The 17,500-nt window shown below is 46.5% G+C and overlaps 15 non-coding genes and 1 pseudogene across 15 annotated transcripts; all 16 read right to left on the bottom strand.

Annotated features, from left to right (window-relative positions):
* Positions 1–4,175: 4,175 nt before the first annotated feature.
* LOC133454870 (5S ribosomal RNA) lies at positions 4,176–4,294 on the bottom strand. The gene has a single exon (XR_009783464.1). It is a non-coding gene; the product is annotated as a 5S ribosomal RNA (ribosomal RNA).
* A 217-nt stretch (positions 4,295–4,511) lies between these two features.
* On the bottom strand, positions 4,512–4,630 carry LOC133454901 (5S ribosomal RNA). Its single transcript, XR_009783472.1, has one exon. It is a non-coding gene; the product is annotated as a 5S ribosomal RNA (ribosomal RNA).
* A 199-nt stretch (positions 4,631–4,829) lies between these two features.
* On the bottom strand, positions 4,830–4,948 carry LOC133454691 (5S ribosomal RNA). The gene has a single exon (XR_009783415.1). It is a non-coding gene; the product is annotated as a 5S ribosomal RNA (ribosomal RNA).
* Positions 4,949–5,147: 199 nt separating this feature from the next.
* On the bottom strand, positions 5,148–5,266 carry LOC133454522 (5S ribosomal RNA). The gene has a single exon (XR_009783380.1). It is a non-coding gene; the product is annotated as a 5S ribosomal RNA (ribosomal RNA).
* A 217-nt stretch (positions 5,267–5,483) lies between these two features.
* LOC133454708 (5S ribosomal RNA) lies at positions 5,484–5,602 on the bottom strand. Its single transcript, XR_009783424.1, has one exon. It is a non-coding gene; the product is annotated as a 5S ribosomal RNA (ribosomal RNA).
* A 199-nt stretch (positions 5,603–5,801) lies between these two features.
* On the bottom strand, positions 5,802–5,920 carry LOC133454864 (5S ribosomal RNA). The gene has a single exon (XR_009783463.1). It is a non-coding gene; the product is annotated as a 5S ribosomal RNA (ribosomal RNA).
* Positions 5,921–6,137: 217 nt separating this feature from the next.
* On the bottom strand, positions 6,138–6,256 carry LOC133454655 (5S ribosomal RNA). The gene has a single exon (XR_009783409.1). It is a non-coding gene; the product is annotated as a 5S ribosomal RNA (ribosomal RNA).
* A 199-nt stretch (positions 6,257–6,455) lies between these two features.
* Positions 6,456–6,574, bottom strand: LOC133454822 (5S ribosomal RNA). The gene has a single exon (XR_009783454.1). It is a non-coding gene; the product is annotated as a 5S ribosomal RNA (ribosomal RNA).
* Positions 6,575–6,791: 217 nt separating this feature from the next.
* Positions 6,792–6,910, bottom strand: LOC133454897 (5S ribosomal RNA). The gene has a single exon (XR_009783471.1). It is a non-coding gene; the product is annotated as a 5S ribosomal RNA (ribosomal RNA).
* Positions 6,911–7,111: 201 nt separating this feature from the next.
* LOC133454516 (5S ribosomal RNA) lies at positions 7,112–7,228 on the bottom strand (annotated as a pseudogene).
* Positions 7,229–7,429: 201 nt separating this feature from the next.
* On the bottom strand, positions 7,430–7,549 carry LOC133454894 (5S ribosomal RNA). The gene has a single exon (XR_009783470.1). It is a non-coding gene; the product is annotated as a 5S ribosomal RNA (ribosomal RNA).
* Positions 7,550–14,224: 6,675 nt separating this feature from the next.
* LOC133454678 (5S ribosomal RNA) lies at positions 14,225–14,343 on the bottom strand. Its single transcript, XR_009783413.1, has one exon. It is a non-coding gene; the product is annotated as a 5S ribosomal RNA (ribosomal RNA).
* A 199-nt stretch (positions 14,344–14,542) lies between these two features.
* LOC133454882 (5S ribosomal RNA) lies at positions 14,543–14,663 on the bottom strand. Its single transcript, XR_009783466.1, has one exon. It is a non-coding gene; the product is annotated as a 5S ribosomal RNA (ribosomal RNA).
* Positions 14,664–14,880: 217 nt separating this feature from the next.
* Positions 14,881–14,999, bottom strand: LOC133454888 (5S ribosomal RNA). Its single transcript, XR_009783469.1, has one exon. It is a non-coding gene; the product is annotated as a 5S ribosomal RNA (ribosomal RNA).
* Positions 15,000–15,198: 199 nt separating this feature from the next.
* Positions 15,199–15,317, bottom strand: LOC133454850 (5S ribosomal RNA). Its single transcript, XR_009783461.1, has one exon. It is a non-coding gene; the product is annotated as a 5S ribosomal RNA (ribosomal RNA).
* Positions 15,318–15,534: 217 nt separating this feature from the next.
* On the bottom strand, positions 15,535–15,655 carry LOC133454875 (5S ribosomal RNA). Its single transcript, XR_009783465.1, has one exon. It is a non-coding gene; the product is annotated as a 5S ribosomal RNA (ribosomal RNA).
* Between the last annotated feature and the right edge of the window lie 1,845 nt (positions 15,656–17,500).

The raw sequence follows: 17,500 nt of genomic DNA, 5'->3' as shown, positions 1-17,500 counted from the left end.
ATTTAATACCACCACCTTCCCATTGAGTTTCAGGTTCCTCATTCGCCAATAGCACAAAATTGCTTCTATCCTTTTAATTATACTAGTCCATGTCATGTCCCTGGCCGTTTCACTGTTTACCCCAATGTATGTACCCAATATTTTGATATGTTCTGCTTGTAATTGTACCGGTAATTCATTTTGCGGCGGTCCCTTCATATTGATGAACATGATTTCTGATTTATCTGGATTTATTTTAGCTCCTGAGGCTCTACCATATCGTTCTACCAAGTTTATTATTCTATGTACACTATTTATGTCTTTAATCAGTAACGTGGTATCATCAGCAAACTGTTGTATGGTGCACATCTCCCCTCCAGGTAATTCTATACCTTTTATTTCTGAATCTTTTTTAATAAGGACACCCAGTGTTTCCACGATTATTGTATACAAAATTGAGGACAGTGGACATCCCTGTCTCACCGACCTTCGAAGCGGAAAAGGATCGGTAACCACCCCGTTACACTTCACACTGCCAGTGGCGTTGGCGTACATTAACCTAATCCACCCGAGAAAACGCGCTCCAAATCCCACCCTCTCCAAAACTTTGAACATAAATTTGTGTTCGACTCTATCAAAGGCTTTGTTGAAGTCCAGTGAGACCAGAATGCCCTCTTTGCTGGTAGTTTTCAAAAATTCTACTGTGTCTCTGACAGTATTCAAAATATCTGAAACTTCCCTTCCCGGCACACTATAAGCCTGAGAGGGCTCTACGATAGTGTGCACGACCTGTTTTATTCTGTTTGCTAGTACTTTCATCAATATTTTGTAATCCGTGTTTAGTAGTGTTATAGGCCTATAATTGGCTAGATTTCGTTTATCCCCTTTCTTATATATGATCGTTATGATCCCTCTTGCCATAGATGCCGGCACGGATTGTGTTAATTCTATTGTTCTGTATAAATTTAACAATATTGGTTTCAATATATCACTAAATTGTTTATAAAAATTCGCTGTTAGTCCATCACTACCTGGACTTTTATTTAGTACTAATTGTTTTATTGCCAAATCAATATCCTCTTCCTTCATCTCCTGGTCGCACATGAGTGTGTCTTCTTCAGCTAACTTCATCTCACATTTTGCCAGGATCTCCTCTGTTATCCCATCATCTGTCCCCTCTGTTTCAAAAAGATGGGTATAATAATTCTGGACTGTCTCTAAGATCTCTACAAAGTCAGCTGTTGTCTCTCCCTTTTCATTCATCACTTCCGCTATGTAGCATTTGTTTTGCCTTCTTTTTTCCAAGTTCAGGAAGAAGCCGGTATTTTTTTCTCCTTCCACCACATACTGCGCTTTGCTCCTTAATATAGCCCCTTCGCATTTCAACCTCTCCAACTCTTTTAACTCGGTATGCAATCTTATTAACTTATTCCCCTCCGAGCCTTTCTGTCTCTCAACCTTTTCGATTTCTGCTCTTAGCATTCTTTCTTTCTTCTGTTGTCTCGCCCGAAACCTTTTCGCATATTGTATGGATTTCCCTTTTATTTTTGTCTTCAAGTCCTCCCAGCCTTGTATTATATTCTTTTCAAAACCCGGTTGTGAGCTTACGCTCAAAATTAGTTGCCTAATGGCTCTATTATAATTCACATCGTACAAGAGATGTGCATTTAAGTGCCATGTCCCCCCTCCCCTTTTCTCTTCCTGTTCCCCCATTTCTAATGATAGTATGGCGTGATCGCTTAAGTGTATCCATTTATAATCCACATTATTAAATAATCGTATATGCGATGTCTTCGTTAAGCACAAATCAATTCTGGTTCGTTTTAGAACCCCTTGAACCACTTGCGCCCTTGAATATTGCCTCTTATCAGGATTTTTCACTCTCCATACGTCGCACCAGTTGTTAACCATCATAAAGTCATTTAGAACCTTTCTTGAGGCATCTTGTCTCCAGACACAACTTTCGTTTATATCCAGATGACACAATTTCACATTAAAATCTCCTATTATAACATCACACTTTTCGGCTATTTTATAAAATTTCCTAAAGAAGGCTGTGCGATCGCCTTCTGTATTCGGTGCATAGACATTTAAAATATTATAATTCACATCCTGAGCTACACAATCTATATTAATCCATCTTCCTTCTCCATCTTTAGCCCTCATCGTGGCCTTAATTCCACTGTCCCTTTTACACAAAATCGCCACTCCCCTTGCAATGTTAGTTCCATGGCTAGAGAAGCATTCCCCATCCCACAGCTTTATCATGTCTCGCTCCGTTACTGCATCCCAATGAGTTTCTTGTAAGCATATTACATCCGCCTTACTTAATCTTATCATGCTTTCGAACTTCGTCTTGTCTCTCAGCCCGTTTGCATTAATGGATGCCACTGTTATTGGCATTAAGACCATGATAAGGAGGAGAAACGGACCCTCACCGCTGGATATTAGAAGTTTCCTCATTGTGCATACGTTTCTTCTGTGCTCGCCCTTTTCTCGTACCTGATCTTTTCCTCGATATCCCCCTCGCTCCGTTTCCGGTCTCCACGTCCTCCGTCTCAGCAGGATTCTCACCACCCCGCCTGGTGACTCTCTGCTGCGCACAAGGAAGCGACCCCCCGCTGCTTTGTCCTTCACCCCAATCTTGTCCGCCTCGTTCCTCCTCATCTCCACTGCTCCCCTCCTTTGCATCCTCTGCGACATCTCCTCCCTCGTCACTCCCTGCTTCCTCCATCGATTCCTCCACCGCTTCCTCCTCCATGTCCCCCACCAGGCTCTCAACCTCTCCTTCTCCGTCTTCCTCCTCCTCCTCTTCCTCCGCCGCCTCCTTCTTTTCTGCCTCGCTCTCCTCCACCAACTCCTCCGTCTCCTCCTTCTCCTCCTTCTCCTCCTGCTCTCCGCCGGTTCGTTCCGTCATGCGTGCACATTCTCTTGCATAGTGTCCTTGTTTGTTACATTTGTAACACAGGAACTCAGGACATTCCCGCAGAATGTGCCCCTGCTGTAGGCACAGTCTGCACACCCTCATTTGGTTGTTATGGATGATCCTGAAATACTCCGGACCCTCGAGCGTGTCAAATTTCGTGCTATACGGCAGAGCCGCCACCGACTCTGGGAACCTGACTTTCAGGAACCTGGTGCCGTCGAATATGTCCGTGCCAGGCCATTTTCTCTTCTTGATTGGTGAGACCGGCTCTACTCCCCAATGTGCCAGCTTTGTGAAAATCTGCTCATCAGTGATATAAATAGGAAGACTTAAAAATGAGACCACTCTCGTGTCCTTCATTATTTCAGAGGCGATCACTCGCGAATCTCTTATCTTGAAACCATCTAACAGTCTGTTTTTCCCGTGCGGGTTGCCCATTGTTAGTTCCCACTTTCTGTCCGCCTTTACTCGGCAGCCAACGACACGACCGCATGTAACACTCACAGCTTTCAAGAGTTCCATGAGGGAGATGGCATCATCTCCCTCTATCTCCACATTTACTACAAGTTTTTTCTGGTCTTCCGCTTGATCCCAACATTCTTTTGCAGCTCTCGGCTCCGCCACCCTTGCTGCCGTCTCCTCCTCTGCCCCCTTCCACACCGCTCCGCTGTGTTGTCCTCCCGTCCTCCTCTTCTCCACTTTCTCTGCCTCGGGCCCCTCTCCCGCTCTCTTCTCTTTCTCTCCGGCTCCGACCATTGCGCGGGCCATCTTTTGCCTTGGGATCCCCTCCGACTCCATTTTGTCCGTCATAGCTGAGCTCATGTCCAGTCCGTTATCCACCTTCATCACCGAGTAATCCGTTTTAGTTTTTTTATACTCCCTTGGAGTAGCCCCCCTGCAGCAACTGCTGCCGGGGGAGGTGTTGTTGTTCTCCACTTCTCTGAGCCTTTTTCGTTTGTTTTCCAATCTGAACTTTGTCTCTCCTTCATCCACCATGAACCAAACTGCCACGTCACTCTTCCTGCACAAACAGGAAGTCAGAGGGCGTGGCCAGGCTGGTATGGCCGTAAGCAGAAGCTGCAGCTTGAAATACCTCTTATATGGAGTTGAAGATAAGTCATAGAATATAGTCATTGATTTGTTGGTTTTATTTGTAGGAGTTAAAGTGCCTTAACCATGTGCAAAACACTTTAGGACGTGAGCTGTCGCTGTTACCACGTTGAAATATGTGTGGGTAGATTAAGCGAGAGTGTTCTCTGCTGGTTGAAAAAGCTTACAGCACCTGGTATTCCCAGGCGGTCTCCCATCCAAGTACTAACCAGGCCCGACCCTGCTTAGATTCCGATATCAGACGAGATCGGGCGCATCCAGGCTGGTATGGCCGTAAGCTGAATCTGCCGCTTGAAGTACTTCTTATATGGAGTTGAAGATAAGTCATATAATACAAGTCATTGATTTGTTGTTGATAATAATTTAGAAGCGCTTATTTGTTGGAGTTAAAGTGCCTTAACCATGTGCAAAACACTTTAGGACGTGAGCTGTCGCTGTTACCACGTTGAAATATGTGTGGGTAGATTAAGCGAGAGCGCTCTCTGCTGGTTGAAAATGCTTACAGCACCTGGTATTCCCAGGCGGTCTCCCATCCAAGTACTAACCAGGCCCGACCCTGCTTAGCTTCCGAGATCAGACGAGATTGTGCGCATCCAGGCTGGTATGGCCGTAAGCAGAAGCTCCTGCTTGAAATACCTCTTATATGGAGTTGAAGATAAGTCATAGAATATAAGTCATTGATTTGTTGGTTTTATTTGTTGGAGTTAAAGTGCCTTAACCATGTGCAAAACACTTTAGGACGTGAGCTGTCGCTGTTACCACGTTGAAATATGTGTGGGTAGATTAAGCGAGAGCGTTCTCTGCTGGTTGAAATAGCTTACAGCACCTGGTATTCCCAGGCGGTCTCCCATCCAAGTACTAACCAGGCCCGACCCTGCTTAGCTTCCGAGATCAGACGAGATCGGGCACATCCAGGCTGGTATGGCCGTAAGCAGAAGCTGCAGCTTGAAATACCTCTGATATGGAGTTGAAGATAAGTCATAGAATATAAGTCATTGATTTGTTGGTTTTATTTGTTGGAGTTAAAGTGCCTTAACCATGTGCAAAACACTTTAGGACGTGAGCTGTCGCTGTTACCACGTTGAAATATTTGTGGGTAGATTAAGCGAGAGCGCTCTCTGCTGGTTGAAAAAGCTTACAGCACCTGGTATTCCCAGGCGGTCTCCCATCCAAGTACTAACCAGGCCCGACCCTGCTTAGCTTCCGAGATCAGACGAGATCGGGCGCATCCAGGCTGGTATGGCCGTAAGCTGAAGCTGCAGCTTGAAATACTTCTTATATGGAGTTGAAGATAAGTCATATAATACAAGTCATTGATTTGTTGGTGATAATAATTTAGAAGCGCTTATTTGTTGGAGTTAAAGTGCCTTAACCATGTGCAAAACAATTTAGGACGTGAGCTGTCGCTGTTACCACGTTGAAATATGTGTGGGTAGATTAAGCGAGAGAGTTCTCTGCTGGTTGAAAAAGCTTACAGCACCTGGTATTCCCAGGCGGTCTCCCATCCAAGTACTAACCAGGCCCAACCCTGCTTAGCTTCCGAGATCAGACGAGATCGGGCACATCCAGGCTGGTATGGCCATAAGCAGAAGCTCCAGCTTGAAATACCTCTTATATGGAGTTCAAGATAAGTCATAGAATATAAGTAATTGATTTGTTGGTTTTATTTGTTGGAGTTAAAGTGCCTTAACCATGTGCAAAAAACTTTAGGACGTGAGCTGTCGCTGTTACCACGTTGAAATATGTGTGGGTAGATTAAGCGAGAGTGTTCTCTGCTGGTTGAAAAAGCTTACAGCACCTGGTATTCCCAGGCGGTCTCCCATCCAAGTACTAACCAGGCCCGACCCTGCTTAGATTCCGATATCAGACGAGATCGGGCGCATCCAGGCTGGTATGGCCGTAAGCTGAATCTGCCGCTTGAAATACTTCTTATATGGAGTTGAAGATAAGTCATATAATACAAGTCATTGATTTGTTGTTGATAATAATTTAGAAGCGCTTATTTGTTGGAGTTAAAGTGCCTTAACCATGTGCAAAACACTTTAGGACGTGAGCTGTCGCTGTTACCACGTTGAAATATGTGTGGGTAGATTAAGCGAGAGCGTTCTCTGCTGGTTGAAAAAGCTTACAGCACCTGGTATTCCCAGGCGGTCCCCCATCCAAGTACTAACCAGGCCCGACCCTGCTTAGCTTCCGAGATCAGACGAGATCGGGCGCATCCAGGCTGGTATGGCCGTAAGCAGAAGCTGCAGCTTGAAATACTTCTTATATGGAGTTGAAGATAAGTCATAGAATATAAGTCATTGATTTGTTGGTTTTATTTGTTGGAGTTAAAGTGCCTTAACCATGTGCAAAACACTTTAGGACGTGAGCTGTCGCTGTTACCACGTTGAAATATGTGTGGGTAGATTAAGCGAGAGCGTTCTCTGCTGGTTGAAAAAGCTTACAGCACCTGCTATTCCCAGGCAGTCTCCCATCCAAGTACTAACCAGGCCCGACCCTGCTTAGCTTCCGAGATCAGACGAGATCGGGCGCATCCAGGCTGGTATGGCCGTAAGCAGAAGCTGCAGCTTGAAATACCTCTTGTATGGAGTTGAAGATAAGTCATATAATATAAGTCATTGATTTGTTGGTGATAATAATTTAGAAGCGCTTATTTGTTGGAGTTAAAGTGCCTTAACCATGTGCAAAACACTTTAGGACGTGAGCTGTCGCTGTTACCACGTTGAAATTTGTGTGGGTAGATTAAGCGACAGCGCTCTCTGCTGGTTTGAAAAGCTTACAGCACCTGGTATTCCCAGGCGGTCTCCCATCCAAGTACTAACCAGGCCCGACCCTGCTTAGCTTCCGAGATCAGACGAGATCGGGCGCATCCAGGCTGGTATGGCCGTAAGCAGAAGCTGCAGCTTGAAATACCTCTTTATATGGAGTTGAAGATAGGTCATAGAATATAAGTCATTTATTTGTTGGTTTTATTTGTTGGAGTTAAAGTGCCTTAACCATGTGCAAAACACTTTAGGACGTGAGCTGTCGCTGTTACCTACGTTGAAATATGTGTGGGTAGATTAAGCGAGAGAGTTCTCTGCTGGTTGAAAAAGCTTACAGCACCTGCTATTCCCAGGCGGTCTCCCATCCAGTACTAACCAGGCCGACCCTGCTTAGCTTCCGAGATCAGACGAGATCGGGCGCATCCAGGCTGGTATGGCCGTAAGCAGAAGGTGCAGCTTGAAATACCCTCTTATATGGAGTTGAAGATAAGTCATAGAATATAAGTCATTGATTTGTTGGTTTTATTTGTTGGAGTAAAGTGCCTTAACCATGTGCAAAAACACTTTAGGACGTGAGCAGTCACTGTTACCACGTTGACATTTGTGTGGGTAGATTAAGCCGAGAGCGCTCTCTGCTGGTTGAAAAAGGTTACAGCACCTGGTATTCCCAGGTGGTCTCCCATCCAAGTACTAACCAGGCCCGACCCCTGCTTAGCTTCCGAGATCAGACGAGATCGGGCGCATCCAGGCTGGTATGGCCGTAAGCAGAAGCTGCAGCTTGAAATACCCTCTTATATGGAGTTTGGAAGATAAGGTCATAGAATATAAGTCATTGATTTGTTGGTTTTATTTGTTGGAGTTTAAAGTGCCTTAACCATGTGCAAAAACACTCTAGGACGTGAGCTGTCGCTGTCTTCCTAGACGTTGAAATATGTGTGGGTAGATTAAGCGAGTGCTCTCTCTGCTGGTTGAAAAAGCTTACAGCACCTGGTATTCCCAGGCGGTCTCCCATTCAATTCAATTCAATTTTATTTATATAGCGTCCTAATACAACAGATGTTGTCTCTAGACGCTTTCCAGAGATCCAGAACATGAACCTAAACATAAACACTAAACATAAACATAAACCCCCGAGCAATTATTATATAAACATATGGCAGGTAAAAACTCCCTTAGTGGGAGAAAAGCCTTAAGCCAAACAGTGGCAAGGAAAAAACTCCCCTTTAGGAGGGAAGAGAAACCTTGAGCAGGACCAGGCTCATAAGGGGGGACCCTCCTGCCGAAGGCCAGACTGGGGGAGTCAGGGACGTCGACAGCACACAGCAGGCAGGTGGAAGCAGCAGCGGGATGACCAGAGGTAAGGGGGGGGGGGGGGGCGTCAGCCAGCACACAACAGTCATGTGGAAGCAGCAGCGGGATGACCAGATGGGGGGGGGGGCGTCAGCAGCACACAACAGATCCATGTGGAGCATCAGCTGGATGACGCAGCGGGGGGGGGGGGGTGGGGGGGGGGGGGGGGGGGTGCGCAGGCAGGCGGAAGCAGCAACAGCAGACATCCACGTAGGCAGGTGGAAGAAGCAATGGGATGACCAGAGGGGGGGGAGGGCAGGGAACACAGGCCAGAACGCAGCTCCCGAGGCTCCAGCCTGCAAACATGCACAAAAGAGAAAAAAGGGGGGCCGGCACAAGAAACTACAGGAACAATGGACAAAAATGATAGCTATGAGATATTTATAATAAATAAAAATGGTAATGGAGAAGAGAGGCAGGGAAAAGGAGAGGAGAAGAAGGGTGAGAGGCACCGCCCAGCGGATCATGTCGGTGCCCCCCTGCAGCATAAGCCTATAGCAGCATATCTACCGCGAAGCTATATTTGAGACTAACTATTATAGTTTTGTTCTATAGCTGCGACAATGACTACTGACTCTAACACACTAAAGTTTACACTACCTAGAGATTTACCAACACCAGCTAGAGGTTTACTTAACACTAACTATAAGCTTTACTAAACAGAAAGGTTTTAAGTTTAGTTTTAAAGGTGGAGGTGGTGTCAGCCTCCTTAACCCAGATTGGAAGTTGGTTCCAAAGTAATGGTGCCTGATAGCAGAACGCCCGCCCTCCAAATCTACATTTAGATACTCTAGGAACTACGAGTAAACCTGCACCCTGGGAGCGGAGAGCTCGGCCAGGAACATAAGGCACTATCAAATCTTGTAAATACTGCGGAGCTAAGCCGTTTTGGGCTTTATATGCAAGTAATAAAATTTTAAATTGAATTCTGAATTTTACAGGTAGCCAATGGAGCGACGCTAACTAGACCCTCCAGGAATCCGCGATTCCGTGATCGCGGAATTTTTCGCGGATTTCACGGCTGTCCGCGGATTTACAGACCTTCCGTGGATTTCAATGTCTGGTGCAGAAAAATCACTTTTACTGGGGTTAATATTGCATATGTCCGCGCTGAATATGCGAATTATGCGGGGCTCGCTTGATTTCACCGCATCATCGCCGCATAAAGTTTGGAAAAAGGGGGGAGTGTTGTGAGTGACAGGTCGGGACGCCCGGTCGCGACGTGCGGGACCCGCCCGGGGACCTCCGCACCCCTCACCGCCACCCCCCAAACAGCAGCTCTCACCCGCGGGGGTGAGAGGTAAAGAGAGTGCCCCCGCTTGCGCGGTGGGCGCGGCTGCCGGTGGACTCAGGTCTCCGCGCTGACCGCGCACCACTGCGCTCGCGAGGGCCGGCGTAGGCGCCCGCACGCTCCCATCCACTGGGGGATCTTGGCGGCGGACGCGTGGGGTGACGGCGTTATACATCCATGGGTGACGGAGCTCTGTCTCGTCCCCCTCGTCGCGCCGGTGCGCCCGGCAATCACCCGAGCACTGAGCCGCGGGCTCGAGGGAGAGAGACGGCCGGCCTCCGGGCCGCCCCCGCCCCTCTCCTCTCCCCCTGCGCTCTCCTTTTTTTTTTCTCTACGACCTCAGATCAGACGAGACAGCCCGCTGAATTTAAGAGGGAAAAGCTCAGCGCCGAATCCGCAACTTCCAGCATATTCCGCAATTTCACCGCATAAAAGCACATAAAAAACCCGCACATTTAATCGCATAATCAATTATTTTAGCCCGCAAAATCAAGGATTTTAGCCCGCGGAATAAAGGATTTTTGCCCGCGGAATAAAGGATTTCTGCCCGCGGAATAAAGGATTTCTGCCCGCGGAATAAAGGATTTTTGCCCGCGTTTTTCTGGAGGGTCTAGCTAACACTGGAGAGACGTGGTCTCTCCTGCTAATTCCTGTCAGTACTCGTGCTGCTGCATTTTGGATCAGCTGGAGCCTATTCAGCAAATTACTTGGACATCCTGCTAACAACACATTACAGTAATCCAGTCTAGAAGATACAAACGCATGAACTAGTTTCTCTGCATCCCTCTGCGAGAGGATTTTCCTAATTTTTGCAATATTACGGAGATGGAAAAACGCTATTTTACAAACCTGATTAACATATGGTTTAAACGACAAATCCTGATCGAAAACAACACCAAGGTTTCTCACAGTTGCACTGGAAGCCATCGCAACACCATCTAATCCCTTCCTAAGATGCTCTGGACCAAGAATGATAACCTCTGTTTTATCTGAATTTAGAAGCAAGAAATTTCTGGACATCCAGTCCTTGATGTCCCTAAGACATGCCTGAAGTTTAACTAACGGTTCTGTTTCATCCGGCTTCATAGACAAGTAGAGCTGCGTATCATCAGCATAACAATGAAAGTGTATGCCGTGATTACTGAACAAGACTGGCCCTAGCACTGAACCCTGCGGAACACCATAACAGACCCTTGACTGTTCTGAAGAAACCTCATGTACATGAACAAACTGGAACCTGTCAGATAGATATGATTTAAACCAACGTAGAGCTGTCCCTTTAATCCCAACAACATGCTCTAACCTGTGCAGTAAAATGCCATGATCAACAGTGTCAAAAGCAGCACTGAGGTCCAGTAAAACCAATATGGACACTAATCCCTTATCTGAGGCCATAAGAAGGTCATTCGTTACTCGAACCAGTGCTGTCTCTGTGCTATGATGCATTCTGAACCCTGACTGAAAGACTTCAAACAGATCATTTCTATACAAATAGTCACATAACTGGCTTGAAACTGCCTTTTCCAGAATTTTAGATACAAATGGAAGGTTAGAAATTGGCCTATAATTAGCTAAGGTGTCTGGGTCAAGGGAAGGTTTTTTAAGTAAAGGTTTAATTACTGCCACTTTGAAAACCTGTGGTACATATCCTAAGCTTAGGGATAGGTTGATTTGGTCCAGTATTGTCACACCAATAAGAGAAAAAACATTTTTGAATAGTCGAGTCGGGATGGGGTCTAACATACATGTGGTAGACTTAGCTCTATTAACGAGTGAGGTCAGCTCAGGGAGGTCTATAGGATCAAAACAGTCTAGAGACAAGTCAGAGCCTAGGGAAGTCGCTAAAGCTGAAGAAACGCCCACAACCGGCTGGTTGATTTCTTCTCTAATTCTCGTGATTTTACTGTTAAAGAAGCTCATAAAGTCCTCACTACTGAGAGCTGCAGGAATACACGGCTCCACAGAGCTGTGACTCTTTGTCAGCCTGGCTACAGTGCTGAACAGAAAACGTGGGTTACTTTTGTTATCCTCTATCAACGTTGAATAATAAGCTGTTCTTGCTTTGCGAATGGCTTTTTTATATACTATTAGAATATCTTTCCATTCACGATAAGAGTCTACAGACCTACAAGAGTACCACTTCCTTTCCATTTTACGCACGCTTTGTTTCAACATGCGAATATCTGAATTGTACCAGGGAGTTAAGCTCCTGTGGCTAGAAACCCTCCTTTTCAAAGGAGCAACTTCATCTAAAGCTGAGTGCAACAGATCAGCAGTGTTACTAACAAGAAAATCAACATCAGAGGTAGAACCCAGGTCACTGGCCTCTATTGCTTCAGTAGAGGCTTCACTATTTTCCACTGTCGCAAGACGAGCAACGGTCTCCTTAAATTTAGCAATAGCTTCATCAGACAAACATCTGCTAAAATAATACCTCCTGCCCTGCACTTCAACATCAACAACATTCAATTCCAACGTTATTAAATAATGGTCGGATAAAAGGGAGTTAACAGGTGACACCAACAGACCATCAGTTTCAACACCGTAGGTGAGAACGAGATCGAGAGTATGACCAAAACAATGCGTCGGCCCGTCCACTTTTTGTGAGATACCCATTGATTCTAGAAGAGAATTGAAAGCTAATTTAAGATTATCGCTTTCAACATCCATATGAATATTAAAATCACCCACTATGATGAATTTATCTGTACTGATCAATAATCCAGAAAGGAAATCTGAAAATTCAGACAAAAACTCTAGATAAGCGCCAGCAGGGGGCCGATACACTACCACTAACACAACTGGCTTCTCTGATTTCCAGCTCGGAAATTTCAGACTAAGCGTGAGGCTTTCAAACGTATTATGATTGCACTTAGGTTCAATTTTTGTTTGGAGACTGGAGTTATAAATTGCTGCGACTCCTCCGCCCCGGCCCGTGTTTCTAGGAATGTGATGATTAAAGTAGCCGGGCGGAGTTGATTCATTCAAACTAACATACTCTTCATCCTGTAACCATGTTTCTGTTAAGCAGAAAACATCACTCCTGCTCTCTGTGATTATATCGTTTACTAACAGAGACTTGGAGCTTAATGATCGTATATTTAGTAGTCCGCATCTAATTTTTCGGTCTCTTATTGGTACCAAATGTGCATTGGTTTTAATTTTTACAAGATTATTTTGGTTAACGCCTCTATAACGCCGCACCTGGTGAACTAGTGGAGGGCGGGGAACTGCAACTACTTCGATTTTGCTAGGCACCTGGTTAGAGTTACCAGTTACATCATGTAATCTTATAGTTTTGTTGGCAGGCGTTGGTCCTCGAGAAGCAGCAGAGAAGTGTGTTAAACTACAGCTCTGCATCCTGGCCTGGACCCTGCGATGTCAGGGAGAGGGTCTAATGAAACAGGCCAAATTACTAGAGACAAGAGCAGCACCATCCCGGGTGGGATGAATGCCGTCTCTTCTAATCAGACCGGGCTTTCCCCAGAACGTTTCCCAATTGTCAATAAAGGCCACGTCGTTTTCTGAACACCACCGATACAACCAGCGACGGAGCGAGAGCATGCGACTAAACATGTCATCACTGGTCAAATTGGGGAGGGGGCCAGAGAAACCTACGGAGTCCGACATGGATTTAGCGAAGTTACACACCGAGACAATATTCATTCTGGTTACTTCCGACTGGCGAAGACGGGAGTCGTTAGCTCCGACATGGATGATAACTTTACCATATTTACGATTACCCTTTGCCAGTAGCTTCAAATTTGCTTCTATGTCGCCCGCTCTGGCCCCCGGGATACACCTAACTATGGTCTCTGGAGTCGGCTTCACATGTCTGACTATGGAGTCGCCAATCACCAGGGTCGGCTTCTCAACGGGTGTGTCGCTGAGACGGTTAGACACGTGAAGCGGGTGGTGGTGTTCCGTGAGCCCTTTACTACGCTTCCCCCGAACCGTCACCCACCGGTCCTGACTGGCCGGCTGCTCGGGAGCTGCAGGGGAGCGGCTAGCCTCAGCTGCTATGGGCCGGTCCGCCGCTAGCTTAGCCTGGTTAGCTGAGGAGGCTATCGGACTATGGTCAAATTGGCAGAACCGGACCTCTAACTGACTGAGCCTCGCCTCCAGCCCTGTAAATAAACTACATTTTAAGCACTTACCGTCTTCACTAAAGGAGGCAGAGGAATAACTAAACATTTCACACACTGAGCAGCAAAGAGGTGAAACGGTGGGAGACGGAGAGCCCATGCTAAGATGCTAACGGAGGCTAACGGACAGAAAATGTATTGGTGATTGGTGACAGTGAAAGTTACGGAAGAGAAAATGAGCGAGTGTTGAAATAAAGACAGTAATGTACCAGATATAGTGCTATTTTACCAGAAAACAGTCTAAGTTTAAGACAAAAAAGTCGGGAGAGATCTGTGCCCGCACGCCGTGCAGCAGCAACGGACCGCAACACCAGGAAGTGACGCGATGCGTGACGCAGTACGTTACCCAATCAGCAAGCACGCAAGAGTGCAATCCAAGTACTAACCAGGCCCGACCCTGCTTAGCTTCCGAGATCAGATGAGGTCGGGCGCATCCAGGCTGGTATGGCCGTAAGCAGAAGCTGCAGCTTGAAATACCTCTTATATGGAGTTGAAGATAAGTCATAGAATATAAGCCATAGATTTGTTGGTTTTATTTGTTGGAGTTAAAGTGCCTTAACCATGTGCAAAACACTTTAGGACGTGAGCTGTCGCTGTTACCACGTTGAAATATGTGTGGGTAGATTAAGCGAGAGCGTTCTCTGCTGGTTGAAAAAGCTTACAGCACCTGGTACTCCCAGGCGGTCTCCCATCCAAGTACTAACCAGGCCCGACCCTGCTTAGCTTCCGAGATCAGACGAGATCGGGCGCATCCAGGCTGGTATGGCCGTAAGCAGAAGCTGCAGCTTGAAATACCTCTTATATGGAGTTGAAGATAAGTCATAGAATATTAGTCATTGATTTGTTGGTTTTATTTGTTGGAGTTAAAGTGCCTTAACCATGTGCAAAACACTTTAGGACGTGAGCTGTCGCTGTTACCACGTTGAAATATGTGTGGGTAGATTAAGCGAGAGCGTTCTCTGCTGGTTGAAAAAGCTTACAGCACCTGGTATTCCCAGGCGGTCTCCCATCCAAGTACTAACCAGGCCCGACCCTGCTTAGCTTCCGAAAGATCAGACGAGATCGGGCGCATCCAGGCTGGTATGGCCGTAAGCTGAAGCTGCAGCTTGAAATACCTCTTATATGGAGTTGAAGATAAGTCATATAATATAAGTCATTGATTTGTTGGTGATAATAATTTAGAAGCGCTTATTTATTGGAGTTGAAGTGCCTTAACCATGTGCAAAACACTTTAGGACGTGAGCTGTCGCTGTTACCACGTTGAAATATGTGTGGGTAGATTAAGCGAGAGCGTTCTCTGCTGGTTGAAAAAGCTTACAGCAGCTGCTATTCCCAGGCGGTCTCCCATCCAAGTACTAACCAGGCCCGACCCTGCTTAGCTTCCGAGATCAGACGAGATCGGGCGCATCCAGGCTGGTATGGCCGTAAGCAGAAGCTGCAGCTTGAAATACCTCTTATATGGAGTTGAAGATAAGTCATAGAATATAAGTCATTGATTTGTTGGTTTTATTTGTTGGAGTTAAAGTGCCTTAACCATGTGCAAAACACTTTAGGACGTGAGCTGTCGCTGTTACCACGTTGAAATATGTGTGGGTAGATTAAGCGAGAGCGTTCTCTGCTGGTTGAAAAAGCTTACGGCACCTGGTACTCCCAGGCGGTCTCCCATCCAAGTACTAACCAGGCCCGACCCTGCTTAGCTTCCGAGATAAGACGAGATCGGGCGCATCCAGGCTGGTATGGCCGTAAGCTGAAGCTGCAGCTTGAAATACCTCTTATATGGAGTTGAAGATAAGTCATATAATATAAGTCATTGATTTGTTGTTGATAATAATTTAGAAGCGCTTATTTGTTGGAGTTAAAGTGCCTTAACCATGTGCAAAACACTTTAGGACGTGAGCTGTCGCTGTTACCACGTTGAAATATGTGTGGGTAGAATAAGCGAGAGCGTTCTCTGCTGGTTGAAAAAGCTTACAGCACCTGGTATTCCCAGGCGGTCTCCCATCCAAGTACTAACCAGGCCCGACCCTGCTTAGCTTCCGAAAGATCAGACGAGATCGGGCGCATCCAGGCTGGTATGGCCGTAAGCTGAAGCTGCAGCTTGAAATACCTCTTATATGGAGTTGAAGATAAGTCATATAATATAAGTCATTGATTTGTTGGTGATAATAATTTAGAAGCGCTTATTTATTGGAGTTGAAGTGCCTTAACCATGTGCAAAACACTTTAGGACGTGAGCTGTCGCTGTTACCACGTTGAAATATGTGTGGGTAGATTAAGCGAGAGCGTTCTCTGCTGGTTGAAAAAGCTTACAGCACCTGCTGTTCCCAGGCGATCTCCCAGCCAAGTCCCTATGCCCACCAATGGTTGAGCTCTGTTCAGCAGAGAGAGCGCTCAACCCGCCAATCATTGAGCGCTGTTGAGCAGCAGTGATCGCCAATCATCATTGAGCGAGACACGTCTGTACGGCGGCCATGACAGTTTGACACCTCAGGGGACAGTTTGAGTGAAATATTGATTCATCTGTATTGAAACGCTACCGTTTATAAGCCGAATAGTAAGTGGCGTGACACTTATTCAATTTTACGTCCAAGCATCATCTCCTCGCTGCATTCACGCAACCAGTGCTTAATTTGTAAAGTGGGAGGTCCCGGAGCGCAGTGGCTCCGGTGCGAGAGAAAAAAAAAAGCGCAACACACACACACACACACACACACACACACACACACACACACACACACACACACACACACACACACACACACACACACACACACACACACACACACACACACACACACACACACACACACACACACACACAGCTGGAGATTGCCCATCTCCAGTGCGCTTTTGGCTTTTACGCATGGAACGAAGAAACATAAAACAGCACACACACACACACACACACACACACAGATGCGCTGTGTGAGACACATTAAGCAACCCAACTGTCCTTTTTAAGCCACATAGATGTACTACTTGTATACATTTTACCATTATGCCGTGTGCTGTTTATTGTGTTTTTGGAATTGATATGAGCGCGCAGCGGTGCGTAAAAAGTATATATTTATTTGTTACAGGTGTACCGGAGCGCGCTCCGGCTTGCTCCCCCTCAAATTAAGCCCTGCACGCAACACATTGACGACTTGGCAGGCTCATAATCCGATTCTGGCGTATTTATGTGTTGTGTAAACTACGCCGAAGTCTCGGCAAACGCTGTGAGATGTAAATAATTGTGGCAACCTGAGTTTTCCATAAGCAGTATAGTATTTTGTACCGTTGTCTGTTTAATTGTCTCCGTTCCGCTTATGGAGTTTGGCGTTGATGGCAGTGAACGCGTTTATGTTGCCATGGTTACCGGTCGCTTCATATACATAAATATTATGCTATCATAACATGTGGAAATCAATGTGTTTATGACGTTCACTGTCATATGTTTAATTCAACTGCAGATTTTGGTCACCTTTCACTAAATCAGTGGTGATCCTAGTTATTATTTGCATCAAATGTCGGCCGACGCGCTGGGCAGACCCCGCTGGGCGTGCCGACGTCTCGGCAGCCCCCGTGCGGGGAACCTCGGGAGCGGCCGGACCCCACCCCGCCTCGACGCACCGTTTTCTGGGTGGGTGTGGGTCCGCTGGAGCTGGGGGTTCAACCGCGAGCTCCGCAGCGTGGATGAAAGGGGTTTGAGAAACACCGTGCGTTCCGGAGGAATACACCGCCGCCAGAGCGGCAGCCGACGTCGGAGGTCGGCCTGCCCGGCGGCGGCGGGGCTCCGTGGGGGGACACCTGGGGCGGATCGACTTGGACGGACGGGCGGACGGGTTGTTTTTAACTGTTGTTTTGTTGCATCTGATATTGCTTTGTTTAAGCAGTTTGGGCTGCATTCTTGCTCTATAAATAAAGTTTATAATATTTATGATTGTTGTTA

This window comes from Cololabis saira, chromosome 1, assembly GCF_033807715.1.
Source record: "Cololabis saira isolate AMF1-May2022 chromosome 1, fColSai1.1, whole genome shotgun sequence".
NCBI classification, from domain to species: Eukaryota; Metazoa; Chordata; class Actinopteri; order Beloniformes; family Belonidae; genus Cololabis; species Cololabis saira.
This window is presented reverse-complemented; position numbering and strand designations above follow the sequence as displayed.